Source organism: Lissotriton helveticus, chromosome 3_1, assembly GCF_964261635.1.
Source record: "Lissotriton helveticus chromosome 3_1, aLisHel1.1, whole genome shotgun sequence".
Classification (NCBI taxonomy): Eukaryota; Metazoa; Chordata; class Amphibia; order Caudata; family Salamandridae; genus Lissotriton; species Lissotriton helveticus.
Window position 1 is genome coordinate 162,926,398 of NC_136061.1, and position 13,836 is coordinate 162,940,233.

Genomic DNA, 13,836 nt, shown 5'->3' on the forward strand with positions numbered 1-13,836 from the left:
GGAGGGAGTGAAGACGAAGAACATGGCACTGTAGAAAGAATACAAAAAATGGATAGTGGTGGTGGTGAGAAGGGAGGAGAGAAAAGATGAACACAGAAAGGGAGATAGAGAGAGGGAAAGGTAGTTTGGGGAGTTAAGGGGTAGATGTTAGAGAGGCAGTGAGGAGGGATGTGCTGGGGTACAGGGGAAGATCGGGGGAGTCAGGAATTGGAAAGAATGGAGAGTTCGATAAGGGGGAATCAGGGGCGAGCTTCCTTGGGTCAGCAGGGGCAGTGGCACCAGGGCCCAGAGGGCCACGCTAAACCCTGATTATTGCTGTATTTTAACGTTCAAACAGCAGGGGTTGGATGGCCTTCCTTGCCCCTGGGCCCATGACACACTGGCTGCGGTACTGGAAGGAATGGAGCTGTCGAGGAGGGTAGGAGAGAGCGGCGGCGCAGGGAGAAGGGGAGAGGAGAGGTTGTGGGAGGAGATGTGGGAAAAAAGGAGGGATGTGTTGATGGAAGGAGGGGGGCACCGAGAGGAGGAGGGGGGAGAGGTCGATGGCTAAACGTGTTGGTAAAGACGGCAGGACGGTGCTGTGAGGGCAGACGGCGTGGCTGCGGGGAGTGCCCGGGATCCGCACGGTAGCCCCCGCCGGGGGCTGTGGTAGCCACCGGGGCAGCACCCAGAGCCGCTGCCGCGACCAGCGCCCCCGGCCAGGCCCGGCCTCCTCCGTCCTCCCCCGGAGCCGGGCCGGCCCCCTCTGTCATCCTCTGCCCGCCGAGCAGGAGCTCGACACAGCGAGCGGGGGCAGCCACTGAGCCGGGCTGAGAGAGAGCGAGAGCCGGGGAGCTCCGGAGACCAGGACCGGGGAGAGCGCACCGGGCCCGGGGGATCACTGACCGGGGCTGGAGACCGCTGACCGGGCTGGAGATCACTGACCGGGGCTGGAGACCGCTGACCGGGGCTGGAGACCGCTGACCGGGGGAGACACTGACCGGGGCTGGAGACCGCTGACCGAGGCTGGAGAGGAGCTATCCGCGGGGGCGAGAGGCTCTGAGACCGGGGCCCGCAGGAGGCGTGCGCAGAGCGGGGACGCAGCAGCTGAGCCCCGGGGACCTCCGGCCCGAGCCCAGCGGTCCGCCCATGGAGGACACCTCACCAGCCCCCGCATCCGGCCCCCGCAGCACTGCGCGGTGCAGGTAAGGTGCACACCGGGAGGAAACCGAGCACAGGGAAAGCACAGCGTGCACGCACGACACACACATGTGAGCGAGGGCCATGCACTATGCCCAGATCACATCCAGAGAGCACACGCAGAGAAGGAAACCAGCACATACATATACACCGGGCACAGTGCACAGATCACATCCAGAGAGCACACGCAGAGAAGGAAACCAGCACATACATGTACACAGGGCGCTGTGCACAGATCACAGCCAGAGAGCACACGCGGAGAAGGGAACCAGCACAACACATGTACACAGGGCACTGTGCACAGATTCAGAGAAGGGAACCAGCACATACATGTACACAGATCACTGCCAGAGAGCACACTCGGAGAAGGGAACCAGCACATACATGTACACCAGGCACTGTGCACAGATTCAAAGAAGGGGACCAGCACATACATGTACACAGGGCACTGTGCACAGATCACAGCCAGAGAGCACACGCGGAGAAGGGAACCTGCACAACACATGTACACAGGGCACTGTGCACAGATTCAGAGAAGGGAACCAGCACATACATGTACACAGATCACTGCCAGAGAGCACACTCGGAGAAGGGAACCAGCACATACATGTACACCAGGCACTGTGCACAGATTCAGAGAAGGGGACCAGCACATACATGTACACAGGGCACTGTGCACAGATCACAGCCAGAGAGCACACGCGGAGAAGGGAACCTGCACAACACATGTACACAGGGCACTGTGCACAGATTCAGAGAAGGGAACCAGCACATACATGTACACAGATCACTGCCAGAGAGCACACTCGGAGAAGGGAACCAGCACATACATGTACACCAGGCACTGTGCACAGATTCAGAGAAGGGGACCAGCACATACATGTACACAGGGCACTGTGCACAGATCACAGCCAGAGAGCACACTCGGAGAAGAAAACCAGCACATACATGTACACAGGGCACTGTGCCCTCAGAGAAGGGAACCAGCACATACATGTACACAGGGCACTGTGTACAGATTCAGAGAAGGGAACCAGAACATACATATACATAGGGCACTGTGCACAGATCACAGCCAGAGAGCACACGCAGAGAACTGATCCAGCACATACATGTACACAGGGCACTGTGCACACATCACAGCTAGTGAGCACACGCAGAGGGAACACAAAGAATGCACTGCATGCACAGACTTCCCACCAAGAGAGCACACACAGCAGGACCCAGGACATGTATTTAGTGAGAACACTTCGACAGAGAGAACAGCCCGAAACCATGCACGGAGGTAGGGAAGCGATACACTCACTGTGCACAGATCACAGACAGAGAGCACACAGAGGAGGGAGCCGTCCCATGTACACCGAGAGAGCACTGAGCGGAGATCACAGACAGAGAGCACACAGAGGTGGAGACCTGCACATGTACATGGAGAGAGCACTGAGCGCAGGAAGAGAGCACACAGAGGAGGGCACATACATTCGGAAAGAAAGCACTGTGCACAGCCACCCCTGCTTTAAATGGGCCGGCCCTCACGGTGTTAAGTACAGGCACTTCTCAGTTTCTTCCCTTTCAGTACTTGCACTTTTTCTCGCAAAATAAGAGCACAGTACCCATGAAGTTGTAATAGGGCAGTGGTCGAAGTGGTGGGAGGGGGGGAGGGGGGGCGGCGATGGGGTTGGGGTTGGGGTTGGAGGGGCAGGGCCTGCTTATACTTTTTATAATTTAAGGAAAACAGTTCCCCTACTTTCTGTGAAGAGATATTTGTCCTGGAATGCTAATTAGGGAGTTGAGATGCTTCATCTGCAGTGTAAGGCTGGGAGTCTTCTGTGCAGTGAAACGGAAGGCTGGCAGACAGCTAAACAAGCCTACTTGTCAGGGTGCCTGCTCACCTGAAACAAGTCTAAAAATGCACAATGGGTCAATCTGCAAATGTAACAAGCATTTGCAATGCAATAGGTCTGGCATATGCGGGAGTTTGAGCTATTGGCATTGTAAATGACAATGTCATTTATTTATCTGTTTTGATAATTAACAGACAGCGGCGTCACTAGGGTTGGTGTCACCCAGAGTGCGGTAACTCATGGTGTTACCCGTGTGGTCCGCCCCCGCCCCACCCTAGTGACACCACTGGGCAAGTGTGCACGGAACTCACTCACTAAGAGAGTCTATGGAGTGAGCCTGCGGAGTGCGCTTTAACCCTCCGGCAGACACTGGGCTCAGTGTGGGCGGCATATATTTCAAGAAAATACCTCACCTCCTTTTACATAACTCACTGATCGGGCTCCTGGGATGAAGGATACATTCCGCAAAGAAGTCACTGAGTGTGGTGTAAAGAGCAAGTATGCAGTCCTGTTACAATTAATATGGTGTATGGGTCGAAAATAGCCTCTTATGACACAGGACTCACTGAAAGTGCTCTAAAGGTAGAAAATACTTTCATATGCACGCTGGGAACCAGTGACTACATAGTGTGGACTGTGACTCGACGAGAGTAGCCTTTAATATGATAATGCCATTTTACTGACACTTGACTCACTGAGTGCCAATTACTCAGGGCTCACCGAGTGCGGTGTGTGGGCGGAAAGTGTTATTTCTGCAGGAGTATAGCAGTGTATATTACTATCCCATCACAATGGATGCTCGGCATATGGCCTGGAGCTTAAGAATGCTCGTCTGTGCATACTACACTCTCTAGAGCGCGAGATTACCTTCTATAAAACGGACTCGCCGAGCATGGTTTATAGATTAAGATTGCATTGGCTTCGCTGGATGCGGGTTATGCACTTTCTGCTCACACTGCCCCAGCCCCGTGAGCACTCTTATTGGGGAGATCTGCCCTGATTCCACTGAACTCACTCACTGAGTTTGGTTCTTAATTGAGAGGAAACAACCCTGCCGTTCTCACACGGTGCTCACCCACTTCCTGAGGTCTACAGGTGGGCAATGCGCTTCATACCCACTCTAGGCTCACTGGGTGCGGCCTGCACACCGAGAACGCACTTTCTTGTGACACTACACTAGTTCACACGGTGCTGTCATATTGAGAAAGCAGACAAACCCACCTCACTCTCGAAAATTCCCGCGCGCGGGGGCGTTTCACTGTTCACGGCAGGTTTTGCATTTTGATGTCACCCCATGTGATGGTGTCACCCGGTGCGGTCCGCACCCCCGCATTCCCCTAGTGACGCCACTGTTAACAGATGCATAAAATGCATTGCCATTTGCAATGCCAATAGCTCAAACTCTTGTAAATGCAAGACCTATTTCATTTAAAAGAACCGTCTGCCATTGTCCCTGGCTGTTTGGAAAGTGAAAGTGCTTCATGAAAATGCAAGTCCTATTTCATTTAAAAGAACCGTCTGCCATTGTCCATGGCTGTTTGGAAAGTGAAAGTGCTTCATGCATGCTGAATGCTTGCATGTCGTGCCTGAAGTAGGAGAAACTCGCTAAAGAAGATAGTGCTTACAGACTAAATAAGACATACTGTGTAACCACAGAAGTAAAAGGGCCAGTCCTCACGGGCAGTTATAAATGAAAACAAGGCAGTACTAAGGAGGGACTAACAAGCCTATTAATGAATCAGAAGCCAGCATTAAGAAAGGACAATGACATAAGCTAATGAAAAATATGGGCGGAGAGTGGGTGGAGCTTCAAGTGCATACTCTAATACAGCATGTCTCGAAGAGCAGCGAATGTGCTGCCCAGGCTCGACCTAAAAAGGGAGCTCCAATGCCGGCATTAGCTTTATTAATGGAATCACTTTACACTACCTGATGACACAGATGTATTGTGTTTGAGTGGTATTGGAGAGGAGTTACCAGCTGAGCTGTGAGGTGTGTGCTTTTTAAAGGCCGGTGACACAGGACGTACTGGGGCTGCTGGGGCCTGTGTTACCCCTCTCCCCCACACACACTCCTCTGCTCCAAGCAGGATTCAATTCTGTGGCTCTCTGGTTACAGACACAGACCTCTAATAGAGGTTTCAAAGGCTACCAGTGTGTTTCCCACTGATTAACTTAATTTGCATTTGTTTAGCATTTAAGGAGTGTGCTATTTTATATGTACATACATGAAGGCGAAAGACCCCAAAAAGTTACAGAATATTTTGTTTTTTTAGCCACGCCTTTGACCCCACCCCATGCTTACTCGCCCCGCCCACATTGTGCAAAGCATCACGTCCCATACTTTCTTTAATGGTCTTGGACTGCTGGAGCAGGGTCAGGTGCAGGAATTGTGGGAGAGGATTATAATGAACGGGCTGTCAGGGCAAAGCCTGTCTGTGCTTCTCTCTGGCTGCTGAGTCCCTGTGCTGGGCCACAGCAGAAATATGCATCAGAGCCTGGTCTTCATAGTGCCAGGTGGCCCACTGCTTAGGAGATTCTAGGCTATGCATCACACTAACAGGACTGGGCCCTACCAAACCCTATGCTGTTGAACATACTGTATGTATGTATGATGTGGGGTGCGGAATTCTATGTGCATGTGTGAGTTCTTCGGCCTGTGCGTGTGAGTGCCAGTGAGACAGAAAGTATGTGCTCCTTGTTTTGTGTCTTGTCTCCACCCCTGAAAAAAGATGACAAAGACCAAAAGATTCAGCCCTGCCTCTAATAAGAGAAGCACCACATTCCAACAGGGGTTAGGCTGGTAGCCTGTGGCCCTCATCTGCAGGATCTTGCTATTGACAGCCACTGTCCCCAGGAACAATGTGAAGAGACAAAGGAGGTAGCTGCAGAGAGACAATGGGTTCAGAAAGGATTGGGCGAAAGCATTGGCATAGCCAATAGGTCTCGCCTTTGGGCCCTTCTAAGTGTTTAGAAAGAGCTATCGGCTTTGTTAACGTTTTTAATATGTGTTGCAGAGCATTGTGAATGTTGGGCAGCATGTTTAAAAGTTATAAGTTATAATTAAGAAAGTTTTAAAACCCTTTGTCACGTTATATATAACCCAGAAAACATTATATACTATTGAAGTATCCTAATAAAACCCAGAATTAACACCAAAATGTGTTCTAGTTTTGTTGTTTATGCAAGAAAGGGGACAATGGGGGAGGGGGAGTGGAGGTGTAGGGAGGGAAGGGATGGGGTGGGGAGGGGAGGAGTGGAGTGGAGGTGCAGGGAGGGAGGGGATGGGAGGAGGGGGAGTGAAGGAGCAGGGAGGGAGGGGAGGGGCAGTGAAGGTGGAGGGAGGGGATGAATAGAGGTGGAGGGAGTGAGGGGGGAGTGAAGGTGGGAGAGTGGAGGTGGAGGTGGAGGGAGGGGGAGAGGAGGTGCAGGGGGAGGAGGAAATGGAGGTGGAGGTGGAGTTGGAGGTGGAGGTGGACAGGGGGAGTGAAGGTGAAGGGGAGTGGAGGTAGATGGGGTAGAGGGAGGAGGGAGTGGAGGTGGGAGTGGATGTGGATGGAGGGGGAGAGGAGGTGTAGGGAGGGAGGGTGGAGTGGAGGTGGGCATAAAGGTGCAGGGAGGGGGGAGTGGAGGTGGTGTTTGGGGCGGAGTTGGAGAGGGGGGAGTGGAGGTGGAGGATATAAAATGACCCAAATGCGAAGAAAATACATGGGGTCATTGCACAGCCATGTCCTAGCCACCCTTTTGTGTGTGGTTTTCAAGTCTGAGCTGGTGTTTTTACTGCAGCTCGGGAGATAGGGAGAGACATGAGCAAAAACGCGAAAGACAAGTTTTGATGCTGGCAATAAGCTATAGAAATACACTTAAGTTAGCACATGTGCAGTTACCATTCTGTGCTGTGCTGAAGGTTGGCTTCACTGTTAGTGGGGAATCTGTGCCCTGATCAGTGCATGGAAGATTATGTGGCCTCTGTGTGCGGAGAGTCTGAGGGGTTTCTTGCATACACAACGTGCGGTGCTCCTTCAGTAGTACTTCTTATGTTAACCACGGTATTGCTGACACACAGTGCGACCTTGGGCAAATACCATTAAGTCAGCTCAAGAATAGCAAATGGCCGGGCTTTCTCTGTACAGCCGAATGAAAGCATTACACATGTCAGAGCCCCCACCTCTGCCCTCTAAGGAAGTGCCTCTAAAGCATCCGGTTGTGATTTTACCGCAATTGTGAGAAGACCAGGGAGTTAGCTGCAGAGAGCCAATGGGTTCAGAAAGGATTGGGAGGAGAGGCAGGAGGTCTGTACATCCTGTCCTCGTCGCCACTGTCCCCTGGACCAATGTGAGAAGACCAGGGAGTTAGCTGCAGAGAGCCAATGGGTTCAGAAAGGATTGGGAGGAGTGGCAGGAGGTCTGTACAACCTGTCCTCGTCGCCACTGTCCCCTGGACCAATGTGAGAAGACCAGGGAGGTAGCTGCAGAGAGCCAATGGGTTCAGAAAGGATTGGGAGGAGAGGCAGGAGGTCTGTACATCCTATCCTCGTCGCCACTGTCCCCTGGACCAATGTGAGAAGACCAGGGAGGTAGCTGCAGAGAGCCAATGGGTTCTGAAAGGATTGGGAGGAGAGGCAGGAGGTCTGTACATCCTATCCTCGTCGCCACTGTCCCCTGGACCAATGTGAGAAGACCAGGGAGGCAGCTGCAGAGAGCCAATGGGTTCAGAAAGGATTGGGAGGAGAGGCAGGAGGTCTGTACATCCTGTCCTCGTCGCCACTGTCCCCTGGACCAATGTGAGAAGACCAGGGAGTTAGCTGCAGAGAGCCAATGGGTTCAGAAAGGATTGGGAGGAGTGGCAGGAGGTCTGTACAACCTGTCCTCGTCGCCACTGTCCCCTGGACCAATGTGAGAAGACCAGGGAGGTAGCTGCAGAGAGCCAATGGGTTCAGAAAGGATTGGGAGGAGAGGCAGGAGGTCTGTACATCCTATCCTCGTCGCCACTGTCCCCTGGACCAATGTGAGAAGACCAGGGAGGTAGCTGCAGAGAGCCAATGGGTTCTGAAAGGATTGGGAGGAGAGGCAGGAGGTCTGTACATCCTATCCTCGTCGCCACTGTCCCCTGGACCAATGTGAGAAGACCAGGGAGGTAGCTGCAGAGAGCCAATGGGTTCTGAAAGGATTGGGAGGAGAGGCAGGAGGTCTGTACATCCTATCCTCGTCGCCACTGTCCCCTGGACCAATGTGAGAAGACCAGGGAGGTAGCTGCAGAGAGCCAATGGGTTCTGAAAGGATTGGGAGGAGAGGCAGGAGGTCTGGTCGGTAAGAAATGCCGAAATGGGACACTATTTTAATTTTAAACAGAGGTGTCAAACTTGTTATAGTCTCTTTTAATTGCGTTTACAGAACAGACAAAATGTGCTGGGTATTTTGATCACGTACTTATATGTTTGTCTCTTTTGCTTCTCACACGTGTGTGAATACAGAGCAACCCGGTATGTGTGCCTCACCTGCTGCGTGCACAAGAGTGCTCCCAGAGCACATCTGTGTCTCACCTGCTGCGTGCACAAGAGTGCTCCCAGAGCACCTCTGTGACTCATCTGTTGCGTGCACAAATGTGCTCCAGACCACCTCTGCGTCTCACCTGTTGTGTGCACAAGTGTGCTCCCTGAGCACCTCTGTGTCTCACTTGTTGCGTGCCCAGGCCACTGTTGCGTTTCACCTGTTGTGTGCACAAGTGTGCTCCCTGAGCACCTCTGTGTCTCACTTGTTGCGTGCCCAGGCCACTGTTGCGTTTCACCTGTTGCGTGCAGAAGTGTGCTCCCAGACCACCTTTGCGCCTCCCATGTTGTGTGCACAAGTGTGCTCCCAGACCACTCATGCATCTCACCATTGCATGCACAAGTGTGCTCCGAGAACACCTGTGTCTCACCTGTTGCGTGCATAATTGTGCTCCACGAACACTCCTGTGTCTCACATTTTGCATGCACTATTGTGCTCCCAGACGACCCATGCGTCTCACCTATTTAGTGCACAAGTGTGTTTCCAGACCACCTTTTCGCCTTACCTGTTGCATGCACAAGTGTGCTCCCAGACCACTCATGCATCTCACCTGTTGCATGCACAAATGTGCTCCCAGGCCACCGATGCCTCTCACCTTTTTAGTGCACAAGTGTGCTTCCAGAACACCAGTGACTCTTCTGTTGCGTGCACAAGTGTGCTCCCAAACCACCTTTGCGCCTCACCTGTTGCGTGCACAATTGTGCTCCCAGATCACTTCTGAGTCTGACCTGTTGCATGCACAATTGTGCTCCCAGACCACCTCTGCATCTCACCTGTTGCGTGTACAAGTGTGCTCCCAGATCACCTTTGCACCTCACCTGTTGCATCCACAAGTGCGCTCCCAAAACACATCTGTTTCTCACCTGCTGCGTGCACAAGTGTGCTCCCAGATCACCTTTGCACCTCACCTGTTGCATCCACAAGTGTGCTCACAGACCACATCTGTTTCTCACCTGCTGCGTGCACAAGTGTGCTCCCAGATCACCTTTGCACCTCACCTGTTGCATCCACAAGTGTGCTCACAGACCACCTCTGCTTCTCACCTGCTGCGTGCACAAGTGTGCTCCCAGATCACCTTTGCACCTCACCTGTTGCATCCACAAGTGTGCTCACAGACCACATCTGTTTCTCACCTGCTGCGTGCACAAGTGTGCTCCCAGAGCACCTCTGCATCTCATCTGTTGCTTGCAGAAGTGTGCTCCCAGACCACTGTTGCGCTTCACCTGTTGCTTGCAGAAGTGTGCTCCCAGTCCACTGTTGCGCTTCACCTGTTGCTTGCAGAAGTGTGCTCCCAGTCAACTGTTGCGCTTCACCTGTTGCGTGCAGAAGTGTGCTCCCAGACCACTGTTGCGCTTCACCTGTTGCGTGCAGAAGTGTGCTCCCAGACCACTGTTGCGCTTCACCTGTTGCGTGCAGAAGTGTGCTCCCAGACCACTGTTGCGCTTCACCTGTTGCGTGCACAAGTGTGCTCCCAGACCACTCACGCATCTCACCTGTTGCATACACAAGTGGGACCCCAAAGCACCTCTGTGTCTTACCTGTTGCACACACACGTGTATTCATAGAGCACCTGTGTGGCTATACCATTTGTGTTAGTTTCCCCTCTCCACCCTTTGCTGCAGGTAATGCTGCTTCTCGTGATGGGAGTGTTGGACTAGAAAACTGCTATTTCCGAATTATCCATGCACTGTATGATTTAAGTTAGCATTTGCTGCGCCATTTTGTATTCAGCTGCCATTTTATACCATGATCATAACTAACTTCTGTCTCACTCTGTGTCTGCCTCATTGGAAAGCAGCTGCCAATGTGTCCTCTGTAGGTGTATTTCTTCAAGGCTGAGTTTGCAGTGCTAATCAATAGAATGTTTTATTAGTGCATCCCTTTCTGAAGGTCATAGTGACTACTGCCTTTGACCCACTTCCCTGCCCTCTGTTTTGCTATTTTCATGGATGTATTACTATTTCTTATTGTGTGTTGGTTGTACTTACTAGTGCGTTGTAGCCTGTTTCTGGGTTACTATCACATCTCTGTTCTTGCTCTCAGTTAATTGTTATTTTCATGGCTATGTCTCTATTTCTTGCTGTTTGTCGGTTGCAGTTATCAGTGTCTTGTAAAAGGTTCTCTGGTTGTTAGTTGTTATAATGACAGCCATGTCTTCTGCCCTTGTTCCTGAATGGTTGTTATTTTCACTGTGCTGAACCCTGTCTGTGATTTATTGTTTTCGTGCTCATCCGACCTGTTCTTGTTCTGTCTGACTATTGCCACATAATATTTCCTGGAACTGCTGTATGTTACAATGGTCCTGTCCTCTGGGCTTGCTTTGCGTTGGGTCTCATCTAAGCCCTAAACTCACCCCCTGTAATTTGTTTCTATTTCACAACAATCAGAAGGTGTGACGTAGATAACTCATAAATATTTATTAGACCTGGGAAGGTGCAGAAGTTCAGATAATGTGGTTGTTTAATAAGTGAAGGTATTTGTAGGTTGGATGAGGTTATTTCTCTGTTGTTGGTGTCTCAATTTTAGGTCTCGCCTAGCAAATGCAGCGCATCAGCTGCTTCGCTTGGTGAGCCTCTATTGTTGTGGCTTTGGTGATTGAACAGAGGCAAACCATGTGCGCGCACGGACAGGCGACGTGCGCCCGCATGGCGTCTCTTCTCCCTCACACGCTCCCACCATGCGAGGCAGCACTTTCAACACAATGCGTGCCTGCCGGGACAGGAGATGTGCCGCGCGTCCGCTTTGGCTGTGCTTGTTCAAGATTGCCTTTGGAGAATAAGTTGAGGGTAACGTAAAGCCAGGAATATGGTATATGGGCTGCATGTATTTTTAAGAAAACACACTGTTGGCAAAGTGATAGTGTAGAATGTGACCTGCTTCAGTGTAAGGAATAGTTTTAGGTTAAACATGAAATCAGAATAAAGCTCATTCAAGAAAAACGGAACGGACAACCGCAGAGAAATCTGATAAGCAGGAATAAAGATCTTGTTTCATAAAACAATTACTTATTTGCGTTTCCAAGCTCTGTAAATAGAAGACGTTTCAATTCCTAAATTCAGTGGTGTTCAGTTTACTCACAAGGATGGAGAACCGAATCTGTCCTCTTGGGATTCGAATAGTCCTTCAGATTATTGTAGATGTCAGCAGCGCAGGAACTACATGTTTATATCACATGGAGAGGGCATTTGATATCATGATTCATCGGTCTGCAAAGGGCACTGTTCTCACTTTTATTGTATTTAAATTGTCGGCCTGGTGAAAAAGAAAGGCTAGTTGGCCCTGCCATCATTTGAGCTTGTAACTTCCAGTTTACCCCCGATGTCAATAACGAGCACTTGACTGATTAAGCCATCAAGCCGCCTTGCACTTTTAGTTATAAAGGAAATAATCAGAAGATATGTGTTATTGTGTGTACATGTTGACATTACTGGCAGGAAGCTATCACCCCCAACTTCTTCCAACCCACTGGTTCTCCAATCCATGCCTTGATCTCGAGCTATCCTATGAATAATTGCTACTAGTTCTACTTTCTTATTTTTCTGTTTCTCATTTTCTCTGCCTCTAATTTGCCTCACTTCTCTTCTCTTTTCGCCGTCATATTAATTGTATGTGTTCCATTTCTAAGGCTGACATTGATTTTTCATTTACTCTCTCTTTGCCTCACCTGTCTGTCCATCTTTCATTTCCTACCATCTCCATTTGACATTAACTATCAGGTGTTAATAATCCCTCGGTGTTTCACCTGGCACACTCTCTATAAGAGAACGCACAGCTCTACTCTCTCTTCGAAGTGCGGCTAAATATTGCGCCTCTTATGTTTTTACTCAGACTTAAATGGTTCACTTGCAAGGGGAGAACCCCAGTACGGTGCAGACCCCATGTCATCCACATAAAGTCCTATTAGGGTGACGTGGAGTATTAAACCCTGCCTATCTAGAGCAACTTTTAAACGTCCAATAGAAATAGAAGAAAGCTTCATTGTTAAAATTTGTCTGCGTTTTTTCAGTCCCCCCAAAAAGTTCCAACAGCAGGCATATAATCCATGCTGTCACTCTCTCCACGTAGTGAGTTTGGATATTTATAACTGCAGGTGGCAGACTGGATTAGTTTGATTAAAGTAAATGGAGTAAACATTCAAATAAGTAACCATATAATTCTATTGGGGATTTAAAAACCTTTTTTCTAACAAGCATTTGCAATGCAACAGGTCTTGCATTTTTTTTTTCTAGAGATAGGGTGACGCGTTTTATTCTGTCTCTGTGCTTCTTCGTATAATTCAATATTTCGTGTTACTTGCACGAATGGAGAGTGCTCTTAGAGTCCTGGAGGGATAAAGAGGTGGTGTTTGGACTCTAAGCAAATTACTTGTTAGCAATGGATACAAAAACCTTGCTAAAGGTATTTTGTAAGGGATAAGGGCAGGCCACGGATAGTGAGTGCACATTGTGCACCAACTTCTTGCAAGCTGTCTGTGTTGCTACTTTTGTCCTAAAATGTCGAGGCGCAGGACTTGCCGTATCAATGTTAATGAGCCATTTATGACTTCCTGTCCTTGGCTACTAACACATGGATGGTGGCCTGCAAGGAAGAACAGACCTCTATCCCAGCTTCTGGAATTCCACAAGGGATGCTTGGTTTGTTTTTAAGCAGCCCGTGCTCCCTACAGGAACCGGTGCTTCTGTAAAATATGTGTCCCATTTGGGATGAGAACCAGGGCTGCAGGCAGTGGTTGGTCTTGTGGAGCACTGCCAGGCCTACCCGCGGATGTATGTCATGACAACGCGGGCTTTACACCGTGCTACCATTACAACGCATCCATCACAAAGCAAGTCGTTACAACGACTTGCGCTGTAGGCGCTGGATTTAGGAATAGTATGATTTACTATTCCAACTCCAGCCTACGTAACAGTAGGGAAGGTGATGGAATAGTAAATCATACTATTCCTTAGTATATAGTGCCATCCAGCACAAGTCGTTGTAACGTATTGCGTTGTGATGGCTGCGTCGTAATGGTAGCGCGGTGTAAAGCCCGTGTTGTAATGGCTGTCTCCCCTGCCGGCTGCCCCAGGCGTCCGACACACTGTTCACTGTCCCATTGGGGCAGCTTCCCTCTGTGCCTGAGGCGTCAGTATCCTTTTAGTGGTGAGCGACCAGAACTGAGGTCACAAACCACGGATACGTCTGATACGTGTCATTGCATGTCTCAGTTTGCAGGGAGACGCCCTTTATTCTGCCTCTTAATTGTCATTAGGGATGAAGCATAAGACC

The 13,836-nt window shown here is 50.3% G+C and overlaps 1 protein-coding gene across 5 annotated transcripts in view; it reads left to right on the forward strand.

The window, feature by feature from the left end:
* The first annotated feature begins 544 nt into the window (after window positions 1-544).
* TPST1 (tyrosylprotein sulfotransferase 1) overlaps window positions 545-13,836 on the forward strand; it is a 278,351-nt gene continuing 265,059 nt past the window's right edge. For 2 of the 5 annotated variants that reach the window (XM_078679466.1, XM_078679468.1), the window contains exon 1: window positions 549-1,184. The gene's annotated coding sequence lies outside the window, so the exon portion shown is untranslated. Of the gene's footprint in view, window positions 1,185-13,836 lie in introns of all 5 variants that reach the window. The other 3 variants (XR_013608583.1, XM_078679469.1, XM_078679467.1) reach the window with 2 other exon arrangements.